The sequence below is a fragment of the Rhipicephalus sanguineus genome, chromosome 5 (genome assembly GCF_013339695.2).
Source record: "Rhipicephalus sanguineus isolate Rsan-2018 chromosome 5, BIME_Rsan_1.4, whole genome shotgun sequence".
NCBI lineage: Eukaryota > Metazoa > Arthropoda > Arachnida > Ixodida > Ixodidae > Rhipicephalus > Rhipicephalus sanguineus.
The window spans coordinates 96,872,778-96,885,441 of record NC_051180.1 but is presented as its reverse complement, the minus strand read 5'-3'; the positions used below and the strand labels follow the sequence as shown (position 1 = coordinate 96,885,441).

Below are 12,664 nucleotides of genomic sequence, written 5' to 3'. Positions count from 1 at the left end.
CCTATAGGGGCGCCACTGAAAGCCGCGTAGCGGCGGCCGTTGGAACCGCTCGCGGGTCGCGTAGCAGACGCCTCATTTGCGCGCGTGCGATTCGCCGGTTGTGCGCGTCCCAGATAATTACTTTTGCGGCAACAGTGTGCGCAAAGGAGCCGCACTTTATAATAGTGGACATGTGTCCGATGTCACAGCTGTGTGGGACGACAATGTCCCCATACGCGACAAGTGTTTGTCACAGACAATCGACAACAAGCTTCTCCTACGAAGTGGAGCTCATCGTAAGTACACCGCTTTCTTTATAACGTCCCGATCACTAACGCCTGCATGCGTTGATGCGTGAGCCAATGTTTTTTCTTGACACAGTAGCTTCGTTTACGTGCCATGTGCTGATATAGTAGATTTTGAGGGAGCGCTGTCGCACCGGCGTATAGATTTCACAGGGTCGGCCACGTGAAGGGTCAGCGTTGGTAAAACTTTGAATCCAGCACGATAAACTTGTGAAAAAATAAACGATAAGCTTGTCATCATCGGTGCAGAAGCGCACAGCGAACATTCTGCACTGATGATCGCATTCCAGTGCCATCAATAGGTAGAATTCAGCCGATTTCGTACAGCACACGTGTGATTCCACGGCGCTTTTTTAAAGGAGCCGTCACCTGCCCTACATTCTCTCGCATTGCGCTTCGCGCCATTCGTTTTTCAAGTGAGCCAAGGTATCGCGTCTTATCAGTAATAACAACCTCATGTGAATTGTAGTGTCTGCAATGCAGGCGAGGCGACCAAGTGTAAACGTAGTAGCGTTCGCTGAAAACGTAGCGACAAAAAAGAAGAAATAAAAACACGGTAATCGTTCTAACACTGCCGTAAACAAAGCGCGATTGCTTAGCTTCTACGTCGTACAGCCGCAATCCACCGCCGCCGTCGCTTTCGCTCATGAAATAGCACCGGAAACCTGTAGATGTGCGTTCCTGGCGATTTTTTGTGTGTGTTTGAGCAGCCGACAACGCAGCAGGTATTTTTCGACATCGCTGAGGCCCGCCAGAATCGTTAAATCACGATGAAAAACACATCCATCCGTGCACTCGCGTATAGACGCTCGCGGGAACACTGCTCGCCGGGCCCGCGAGCGCTTCCGAGCCATGGCGGCAGTTGGCGTCATCGGCGCTTTGCGCATCGCCTATAGCAAGGGGTGAGAAAGAGGAGAGAGGATAAAAGCCTAGCCAAGCCAGGACCAGCTAGGTGCCCACCAGCTTTGCTGTGACCCAGCCTTGCGCGACTTAGTGCAAACTACGCTAGTTTTTTGTCTAAAGAATAGTGTTTAGCATTTGTCTAAAAGGACAGACTGGTGGGCTAGTTGGTATTGCATAACTCGGAACAGTAGCGCAAAAAATCACACAGACGACGACAGAGCAGGACGGGACACAGCGCTGTGTCCCGTCCTGCGCTGTCGTGGTCTGTGTGATTTTTTGCGCTACTGTTCCGAGTTAAGCATTTGTCTACATATAATGTTGCGCATTTGAACTCTGAAGCATCGCTCGTAGGTTAGCTTGACTTCACATTTGCACAATCAAATAAATATAGCTTCTACGGCTTTGTCATTGTAGCGCTGCTATTACAAGGGATCTAAAGATATTCTACACACGACGTGTACGTTCTTGCTCGCAGTATTAAAAGCGGAATTACGGATAGCAGGGTAGAGACCTTACAATTAAACCGTATATGATACCAGTCTAGATTGGTGAAATATTCTTTACAGACTTCATTTGCGTTACTGGCAAAGAAATCTGGTCACTGACGGGAGAAATGAAGGCAGGGCTCTTCTGATTAAATTTCACGGTTCCAAGCTATCGGCGGTGAAAGATGTCAAACAGGCGGCGAAAAAAAAAAGTAGGGAGTTCTTCCAGTGTTCATGGAAATGAGTTCATTACAGGGATACTGACACAAAAATTTTAGTGTGGCGTTTATTTTGTTTGTTGTTTGTTTGTTTGTTTGTTGTTGTTTGCTGCAATATGTTGCTGGCGGCCTCTTAGTCATAACACGGCACATCGCTTGCTGCGGCACGCGACAGATAATTAATTACAGTCTGTTTATTACCGACCAGTCTCAGTTTCGGTTTGGGAGAGCTCTGACAACAACAAGCCGCCGTTAGTAGCATATACAGTAACTCTAGCCGCCGTGTGCAACCAACGCTATCTAGCGAGTGAAGCGGCACACAAAACTGTGACGCACTTCCGAGCTGCCTGCATCGCCTGCTCGCGTTATTTAGCATGCGGCATGTGCATCGCGATGTCGTTGCCATCATCGTCGTCATCTTCAGCTGGTGGCAAATACTTTCTTTGAGACTTCCACACGTTCGCCGCGGGCACGGACTCGCGAGCAGCTGCCGAATAGTAGCCTGCTGGCGCAAGCGCGGCAAAAGCGCAATGGGGACTATGACGTCACGATTTAGCTGGGCATCTCGGAGCTCGGCCGCAGTGGGTGACGTCACGGAAGTTTGGGGTCACCTTCATGTCACTTTGTACGATGTCAACGTCGCGAGGTGCGACGTATACCGCTCGATCGGGCAAACGAAATTCAAAATTCGTATAAATTACCACCCAAGCTGTATTCGCTGTTCATATTGGGTAGATGATATACGCATGTTCACGGGAATTGACCCCGCATATGCTATCTCAGCCGCGAAGTTTTGTGTCAGTACCTCTTTAATATGCACGCTATGATCATGCTTGTTGATTTTGTGCCGGCACTCGATTTGAATAAACAGTTTGCACACATTTGAGTGCACTTCTGCCCCACAGCAATAACCGTCATATGACTAACTGCTCGCGTTTAGCTGTCATGTTGATAACCCAAGTTCACCTAGAAACGTGCCGTATATTTCTTTTATGCATACATAATTAGCTATCTCCTAAGTGGACTCCGTAAGTGTACATGTAACGAGAAACTTGAGTAAATGCTAAAACACACGCAAACGGGGATGGGGCAGGTGCCTTTCATTTTCTCGTTCGATATATCATGGTTCTGTATTTTAGATGAATATTTTCTTTAGTGTACGTTCCATTAACATTGTAGCAGTGACAGTCACAGGCGTGCGCAGTGTTGTCCATTAGAAGCGTGGGGGGGGGGGGGGGGGAAGTAGGGTGATTTTACCGCAGCGGCGCCCCTCCCCTCCCCCACTTGCTTGAGTCGGAAAGAAAACGATCTTTGTAATGAATGCAAAAAAAAAATAGGAAGTGATGACTTAACAACAGCATCCCCTTTGGTCCCCGGCTTTCCGGAAGTAAAAGTGGGAAGTTGGCATTTCAGTGCAACATCAGGGGTCCCCGGCAGCTATTATCGTAAAAATATGTACATGGCCATAACCCTGCACTTCAAGCAATGAAGCGACAGGTCCGATCGACTGAGTAAAGATGTGGGGCACAGTTGCCCCCCCCCCCCTTTAGATGATTAATGGGGTGGGGGGGGGGGTGCCCCCTGTCCTGTGCGCACGCCTAGGCTGACAGGTTCGATACCCTCCGGTTCCTGTGTTTGCGCGAGTGCATGTATGTAAAACACGTCGCCTGTCTAAAGTTTGCTATACAGTGGGATAGTTTGTCACAGGTGTCCCAAGAAAGCAGTTCTAACATGTACAAAGCAAGAGCACAGGGTGCTTATTTCTTTGCTTAACTGTGCTATGCAGGATCTGTGCTGACACAGAATAAGGTCACGAACCGACAACGGCTGGCAAACTTCTCCACTGCCATGGAGTCAATCCAGGCTGACGTAGAGCCCATTGATCACGACGAGGACGTTCCGTAAGTTCGTTTTAAATGCGAAGCATTTCTTAGCGAATATCTGCGACTTTGAGCGTATCTATCTATCTATCTATCTATCTATCTATCTATCTATCTATCTATCTATCTATCTATCTATCTATCTATCTATCTATCTATCTATCTATCTATCTATCTATCTATCTATCTATCTATCTATCTATCTATCTATCTATCTATCTATCTATCTATCTATCTATCTAGCCGCCTACGACTTCGAGTTCTCCTGGCCGTTTCGTTAATGGGATGCATACCAAAATTGGTATGATACAGCATGACCGTATTACAAACATAAATGCCAGGTCATAACATGACAATCATGATATGCGTGTCATGAACAGCGTGATTTACATGCCACGGTCTTGGGGCTCTTGCGGCCGTTTCGTTAATTCTATATATACCAAAATTGGTATGGCGTGACAATAGTGTATGACAAACACAAGCGGCAAGTCCTAATGCGCAAATCATGACAAGCATGTCATGTACAGCATGATTTACATTATATGGTCTCGTGGCGCCCGTGGCCGTTTAAATGAATGGATACATACCAAAAGTGGTATGATGAGACATTTCTGTATGACGAACATAACTAACACGTGGTAACATGAAAATCATGACATGCAAGTCATGTACGACATGATTTACATGCTACACGCATGGTGGCCGTTTAAATGAATGGATACATATCAAAACTGGTATGATGAGACACTGATGTATCACGAATATAACTGACAAATGGTAACATGAAAATCATGATATGCAAATCATATACGACATGATTTACATGCCACGCTCATGGTGCCCTCGCGGCCATTTCGCTCGCTTGATATACACCAAAATTGGTGTTGCGCGACGAGACTGTATGATGAACGTAAGTCAGAAGTGATAACATGAAAATCATGACATGCAAGTCATGTACGACATGGTTTACATGCCACACTCATTGACCGATCGTTGCCGTTTCGCTCGCGTGATCTGCATCAAAAGTGGTATTGCGCGACGCTACTGTATGATGAACGTAAATGAGAGGTGGAAACTTGAAAATCATGACAGGCAAGTCATGTACGACGTAATTTACATGCCACGCTCATGGTGCCCTCGCGGCCATTTCGCTCGCTTGGTATACACCAAAATTGGTATTGCGCGACGAGACTGTATCATAAGACGAGACTGCCTAACATAAATAAGAGATGGTAACATGAATATCATGACATGCATGTCATGTACGACATGATTTACATGGCACTGTCATGGTGCGCCTTCGGCCGTTTTGTTAACTGGATATATACCTATGGCATGACACTAGTGCGTCATGAACATAAATGACAGGTCATGCATTTTTTTATTGTGATAGCAATTATATGGACAGTCTCGACGGGTTTTTGCCGTCGCCGTCATGTCCCGTATAGACTCCAAATCGATAAGGTCCCCCCGCGCATCGTATGTTCTACCGCGGGTAAAAGCGCGCGAGCGGGGCGACGAACGCGGCCGAAGAAGAGATCAAACGAGCCGGCCCATTTCCGTCGCTCGGACGGCGCATGCGATAACATTACCCCGCTCGGAAGGCCTGCCGTCGAAGCAGACAGGAAACGCCCAGCCCGTCTTGAACGAGTATGAAAAGACGCGAGGGGGGGGGGGATCGCTCGAGCAGCAACTTTGAACTTTGATTCTAAGGGTGCTGTCGCGATCGCTGGCGCGCGCGCTATCTCAGGAGCTACAGCTGGTGGCTCGTATACCCCTTCTACGTGCTGCGCTCTCAACGCGAAGTGACTATGCGGAAAGAGCATCTCTTCGTGAAGCGGCCGTATTCTGTTACACCAGCGCTTTGTAGTTACGCGAGATCGTATACAAAAAAGTTAACTGCCAGCCTCACTTTGTATAACACTACAAGTTGTTGCTATCGCATTCATTGCTTCGCCCTTGAGGTTAAACTGTGACTTTTTTTTAAGTTTTGTGCTTTGTGCAAACACTCACACGTACCTTCCAACTTTTTGGATTGTTCTTTTTTTTCGTGAGGGTTACAAATTCGCACTCTTTCTGATTTACAAATGTTGCTCAAGTTTTTTTCTGAAAAAGTATATCCCTCGTTCGCAAAGGGTTTAAAGTTATTGAATGATGGGGCGGTGCATTACAAGAAAAATAACGTACAAAAACATTTTGATTGTGGCGTACTGCACAGTCATCTCATGGCAGCCTAAGTCGCCACGTAAACCATAGAATACTTATGCTTAGGATGCTTGTTCAGAAAAAGCTCCTTAAGAAGGCGAAATCAACGGACAGCAAAGTCCCTGAAAAAGTTGTTGTGACCCTAAAAAAAAGTGTACTTCACGGAAGTATCGCCTTTTTCATATTTGCCGCTGCTCTGCGCTGCACCTAAAGGTTTAATTTCATTAATTAGTGTGTTGTCATATCTACGCCTTGTCATGTCGGCAGGATTTTTTCACGAATCTTCAAGTTCCCAAACGTTAGGAGTGGGTGTATGTACTCATTTTTTCTTGAACCATACACAACCAGTAGATAATTACCTGGACGATTGTTGAATATCTGTTTCCCATAGCCACTGTGTGTGTGTGTGTGTGTGTGTGTGTCTGAGATTTTTTTTTGCTACGAGGTCGTATATTTTAACAGTTGTACTGAAATTTCAGTCTGTAAGCATTCTAACTTGTCAGGTATAACGCCAACGTCGACGTCCTTCTCAGACACTTCATTTCTCTTAACTGTATACAGAACCGGTGGCATCCCAGCGAAGAACTCCAAAGGAGAGCGACTACTCTTGTTCATTGGAGTCATTGACATTCTTCAGAGCTACCGGCTCTTGAAGAAGTTGGAACACACCTGGAAGTCCATGTTTCATGACAAGGTGAGAACTGTTGGAGGGCTTGTTGGGCTGGTTGATGTTTGCAGAACGTCATAGTGTAGCGCGTAGACACAAATACAAAGACACGGGTACATAAACAATTGGCGCCCCCTCAGGCAGGCACTGTGCCTGTCTCTATATACCGTATTTACACTAATGTAACTCGACTCTAATGTAGGTCGAACCCCCTAAAATCGCACGGCAAAAAAAAATTCTGGTGTGCAAAGGTGCCTTCGCGGCAGTGCTTCAAAGCTCTACAGGAAAGCTAGCTTCGCGGTAATACCCGGGAATCATTTTTTTACAAAATTTTCCGCAAAACGTTGTTAAGGGTGCGGGTTTTACACAAGAAAATACAATATATGTTTCAGGTAGAGCCGGAACGTAAACACAATGTCGTAATCATGCCACGGCGTGCCTGATTTCTAGTTTGTTTCGGTTTTGGTTGTAAGTCGACCTTTCAGCCGAAACTAGTTACGGTTTCGATGGTAAGTCGACCTCCCAACTTCGGGTTTCAATTTAAGATAAAATGGGTCGACCTACAATCGTGTAAATACGGTACGTCTCCGTATCTTTGTATTTGTGTCTTATTTGTGTCTTTGGATTGTTGTCTCGCTCATGTAGGAATGAAATGGCCCTTCATGAGGCCCCATTGCAAATTTTAGTTACATACTAAAAATTCCAGGGTTCAGCCTATAAAGCGCCTTATGTCGCGAGGGTTTTACGAATTGGTTCATTTTTCGAGGAGATTGAAGAAATACTAATATCATGCTCGCATATTGCCAGGGGCAGAGATTCACTGTCTACTTTAGATAATATTCTTCTGTAGTCTGATACAATTTTAAAGTCCGCGGCGTTTCCTCCTCAAAGGTGGAACACACTATGCCGCGTGGCGCTCCATCGTCTAACGTTAGTAAACTGGCGCGCACGTGAATCACAACGGGAGAGAGCGACCGCGTTTCATCATGCGCGCTCAAGGTCATGACTCGCGCTGACGTAACTGCAGTAGAAGGACAAGTTGGGCCACTTGGTTGGGATTCATCTTGAACTCGGTTACAGCGCAACACTAGACAAGGACACAAAGAAGGAAACTTAGACAGAAAGAAGGAAACAGCTCCGTGTTGTTCGTCTCCTTTTTGTCTTTGTCTAGGGTTGCGCTGTAACCGAGTTCAAGACGTAATTTCTTTCCCATGTGCCATCCCTCCCTGTGTAGCTTCCTGTGCGCTCGTCAGGACGGGAGAACAGAAAGCGCTTAAAGGATGCGACAAATCCCTGTAAACCCGCTTCCCTTGACGGATTCGAGAAAAAAAAATAATTCGGCAGATCCCACGCCTTGTGGGAGTCGGTTTCATGCGAAGCAGTCAACGAGTAGTTCTGTGCGTTGAGCCAAGGCTACGAGATGGATCGACGTGTTTTTGTAAGTGTAGTAGCTGTGTGCACATCGTGGGCTTACCAGGCACATCGACAACACTGGTGTTTAAAGGGTAACCTATGGTCTGACGTAACGTCAGCACTCACGTTAGAGCACAGACGTCGGTATTGTCGAAATGAAGTGCACTTTACGGTGCGATGACGTGAATATCATACGTAACTTTCTATACGTATTCCTTCGGTGTCGACAAACGCTTGTATACAGCTTGCTGAGTCATAGGAATACAAATGTAATGTTTATTCGACTGCTGTAAAAGCGGAGCCAACACTGGAACCACAATTGACGTTAACCCGACATCATGTCTGTATCAATGCATATGTAGCGTTTATTGCTTTGTTGTAAAATTAGATAGCCAACACCACAACCACAACTGCATCGACATTATGCCTGCATAGGGTGTTTTCCCAAAGCATTTTCAAGGCCTTGCGTGGCTCTGTGGTAGAATAGCTGACTGTCATGCAGAATGCGTAGGTTCGATTCCTACTGGGATCCTAACGTTCATTCTTTGCATTCGTCGGGTCAGCGCTGCCGACGTCGGTTTTTCTTTACGTTCTCGAATTTAAATGACCAATGTCTGTTCTCACGGTTCCTAGGTAGATATAAACGGTACGTCAATCACCTGTGACGCATACCCGTACACCGCGGCCCGTGGTAAAAGAGTATGTGCCACACGTGTCTGGAGGAAAGGGTTTGACGACGTACGCGACAGGATTTTCACATTATTCATGTCATGACCAGGCAGTCATATTCGTCACACCATCTTACCCTCGCATGTCAAATTTGATCTACACCAAGCTAAGGAAGCGATCACGAAAGCACCCGGACTTAGGCGGCTAGATAAATACCGAGGTCATTCGATGATTACTTGGAAAAAGTGGTTCAGGATTGTCAATTCGTTTCAAAGTTTCCCCCTGTGCCTGTGCAGGACACGATATCAGTGCAGAGGCCCAGCTTTTATGCAGAACGCTTTCAGGAGTTCTTGGCTAAGAAGGTCTTCAAGAAGATTACCTCTCGTGAGTATACTAAGCGGCATCGACCCAGATGCAGTCATATATCTTTCCTCCACCATCCTCTCTGTTGCATTATCCATGAAGTTACTACTGCCATTTTTGCACAGCTGATTGCTTCATTCTGTATTGCTGAGTCTCGTAAAGACTGCAGAAAAAAATTGTTTCCACGCTATGTCTTGCCTATTTGATGACTGCATGGTTTATATATATAGCTGCACTAGTTGTAATTCAAAATTTTTAAGAGCAAGCGCAATAACTGTCCGTACTTTTTTTTTCGTAGCTACCTAGATGCAAACAAGTCGGTATTGTAGCACTTAAAATTATACTCGGGTGTAATGGCTGTAAGAACCGAATGTTATATATAGGCCCTTCATTCTGGTAATTCGAGAAAATCGAAATCATTTTAAAAGAGAACTTAAATTATCACCCATATAAATTTGTAAAACTTCGGTCGCAACTGAATACTCGCAATGATCACGGAATTCTATGTTATAGGAACACCAAATGCATTACCTGCTGTTCCTGTGAAGACTAAGTCTGTCGCTGATTGGTATAAGCAGAGCTGGTACTGGCTGTTCTGTTCGCATTGATTCGGCAACTTTTCATCCATTCGTTATACTCAGTGACTAATAGCAACATGTTTTACTTCATTTTAATTGAGCAGCGTCTTCATTCTAATTGGGCAGTACATAGACATATGTTTACGTTTAATTGTGTATTTGTTTAGATTTCACAAATGAACCGAAAACAGTCAGGTTTTAAAATCATTAGGAATGTTTTTAATAATAATAATAATAATAATAATAATAATAATAATAATAATTATTATTATTATTATTATTATTATTATTATTATTATTATTATTATTATTATTATTATTATTATTATTATTATTATTATTATTATTATTATTGGGATTTCACGCCCCAAAACCACGATATGATTATGAGGGACGCCGTAGTGAAGGGCTCCGGAAATTTCGACCACATGACGTTCTTTAACGTGCACCTAAATCCAGTGGCGTAGGCAGAAATTTTTTTCGGGGGGGGGGGGGCACCTCCTTGATCCGACATTGGGTCTGGGCAGATAACTGAGGTCGAGTGTCATTTTGTGTTCTGTATCCCTTGGGAAAAAAATTTTCGGGGGGGGGGGGCAGTTCTTTTAAGTACTAACAAAAAAAAATCGGTGCTTTCAAAACGCTTTCTACATGCATTATCGTATATATAGAACTAATACTAGTGGTCAGGCCCGTAGTCAGGGGGGGGGGGCAGGGTCCCCCCCTCCAAAATTTAGGTGAAGTACGCGTTTCTACCAAAATAAATAATAAAAAGAGGTGTTTTTCTCAAATAGTCAAGGTTTTCAACAGGTCCCCCCCCCTCCCCCCCTTCCCCGAAAAAAATTCCTGGCCACGGGCCTGCTAGTGGTACTAGCAATTCCACAGCGGTTCTTCGTCTTTCGGTCATTCTTTAACATGACATGCACAACATTGACGTTGCCATGGCTGTGGGAGAGGGGTGGGGGGTCGAACTTTACCGAAGTCTTTGCCACATACACATTCAAGTTTTGCATGTATATATTTAAACGCAAACATACAAACGCACGCACGAGCATACATAAAGGTGGTTGAACACCCCCCAACATCCTCCGAACAAAATGTCCGGCTACGCTCGTGGTGCACAAGCACAGCAATGCAGTCACATGTGCAACAGTAATCATAGGCGTGCGTCGCAGGGTTCTCCAAAGGGGGCGGGGGGCTTACCACGCCCCCCCTTCCCCCGCTTCCCGATGGTCGAGTCCGAAGGAAAACAGGCTTCGCAATGGATGTAATAATGAAAATTAGGCGATGACGTGCTTCCTTCAACGGCCTGGCTTTGGTCCCCGACCGCTATTGTTGTCTAAAATCTACATGGTCATAACCCTGCTCTTTAATTAATGACGGAACAAGTCCGACTGAGTAAAAGCATGGCCTCCGAGATTTACCGGCGGCCATGGCAAAAGTATGGGGCAGACTTGGCGCCCCCCTTGGGTTATTGGGGGGGGGGGGGCGACCCTATGCCCTCAACCACCCCTGTGCGCACGCCTATAAAAGTAATGGTAGATGTGTTCAACGGTATATGTTAGCTGCTCCTTACTCGCCACGGTGGTCTATAGTGATTATGGTGCTGGACTGCTGACCCGAAGGTCGCAGGATCGAATCCCGGCTGCGGCGGCCGCATTTTCAATGGAGGCGAAAATGCTTGAGGCGTGTACTTAGATTTAGGCGCACGTTGAAGAACCCCACGTGGCCGAAATTTCCGGAGTCTTCCACTACGGCGTCCCTCCTTATCATATCGTGGTTTTGGGACGTTAAACCGTAACAAACAATTATTATTATAATTAGCTGCTCCTTTTTAAGTACAGTTGCTTCACACAGTCGGCTCAATTGTGACAGTTACACAGAAATGAAATCTTGAAGGGGGAACATGTCGGCTAGTTAGTTGAACATCACGTTGAACGTGTGGTTGTATGTGTGCCTTTTCTGTCCTTGTCTTTCGCGCTGCTCCCCTACAAAACTAAACAGAGTAATCGATTTGCAGCGCCCGCCACAGTGAAGGATCTACCCGCAATCACCTATGAAGTCCCAGAAACGCCTAGTCACATTACGAAGGCCGGCGCGCGACAGCGGACGTCAAGAATCAAGAGTCAAGTCAGCGCTATCTCGTCGCCGTGACAACTGACGGGAACTATCAAACGAATGTGATGACGTGACGATGAACGGATGGCGCCACGCCTTTTTTGGGTGTTGCGCTTTTTGTGTATATAGTGCGTGCGTGGGTGTTCGTTTTCGCGAATCTTGATGTTGTTGTTGTTTGTTTTCCGAAGGACAGGCGCTTCAGTGCCCCACATGAACTGCAACTTCATTCCTATATACCGTATTTACTCGAAAATAGGTCGCGCACGAATATAGTACTGATCTCTATATATTACTGAACTCGCCGAGAAATAAAAATATATTAAGGCAAAAGCCTTAAGTGCCTCATGAGAAGCGGAATGTGACCGTCCGGCGCCGTCGATAACACATATGAGGCAAAAAAAAAAAAACCGAAACGCGCGATAAACGTCATCACCAGCATAAAGACGTGTATATTATACGACATAGATAAGAGCTGATATAATGTCTGATTGATATACTTAATAATGGTATAATACAGGTGAAACGAAGACAATAATCGCAAACGATATGAAGTCAACGCGTAAAGGATGTCGCCGTCATAGTCTTAATCGATATAGAATCTCAGGGAGATTCTTCGTGAAAGTGAGTATGCAACGAATTTGTGTCGTCTGGTGTCGGTTTATGTTAGGTCACGGCCGGTCTGGAGGCGCGCGCTCGCTCCCTTCCTTTTACTACAGTGTTCTTTTTACTGTTCTTCCTTGAAGGAGCGAGCGCGCGCCTCCAGACCGGCCGTGGTTAGGTGCTCTAGTTGGTGGACAAACGTATGGGAGGGGCACGTCACGGATTGAAACGCTGAGCGAGTGCTCGTAATAACCGCGCCATGTCGCTGCATATCTAGCCGCTAA

General features: G+C 45.7%; 1 protein-coding gene across 4 annotated transcripts in view; it reads right to left on the bottom strand.

Moving 5' to 3' along the window:
• LOC119394032 (histone-lysine N-methyltransferase 2A-like) overlaps positions 1–12,664 on the bottom strand; it is a 102,937-nt gene that overhangs the window by 27,912 nt on the left and 62,361 nt on the right. The gene's annotated exons all lie outside the window — the stretch shown is intronic.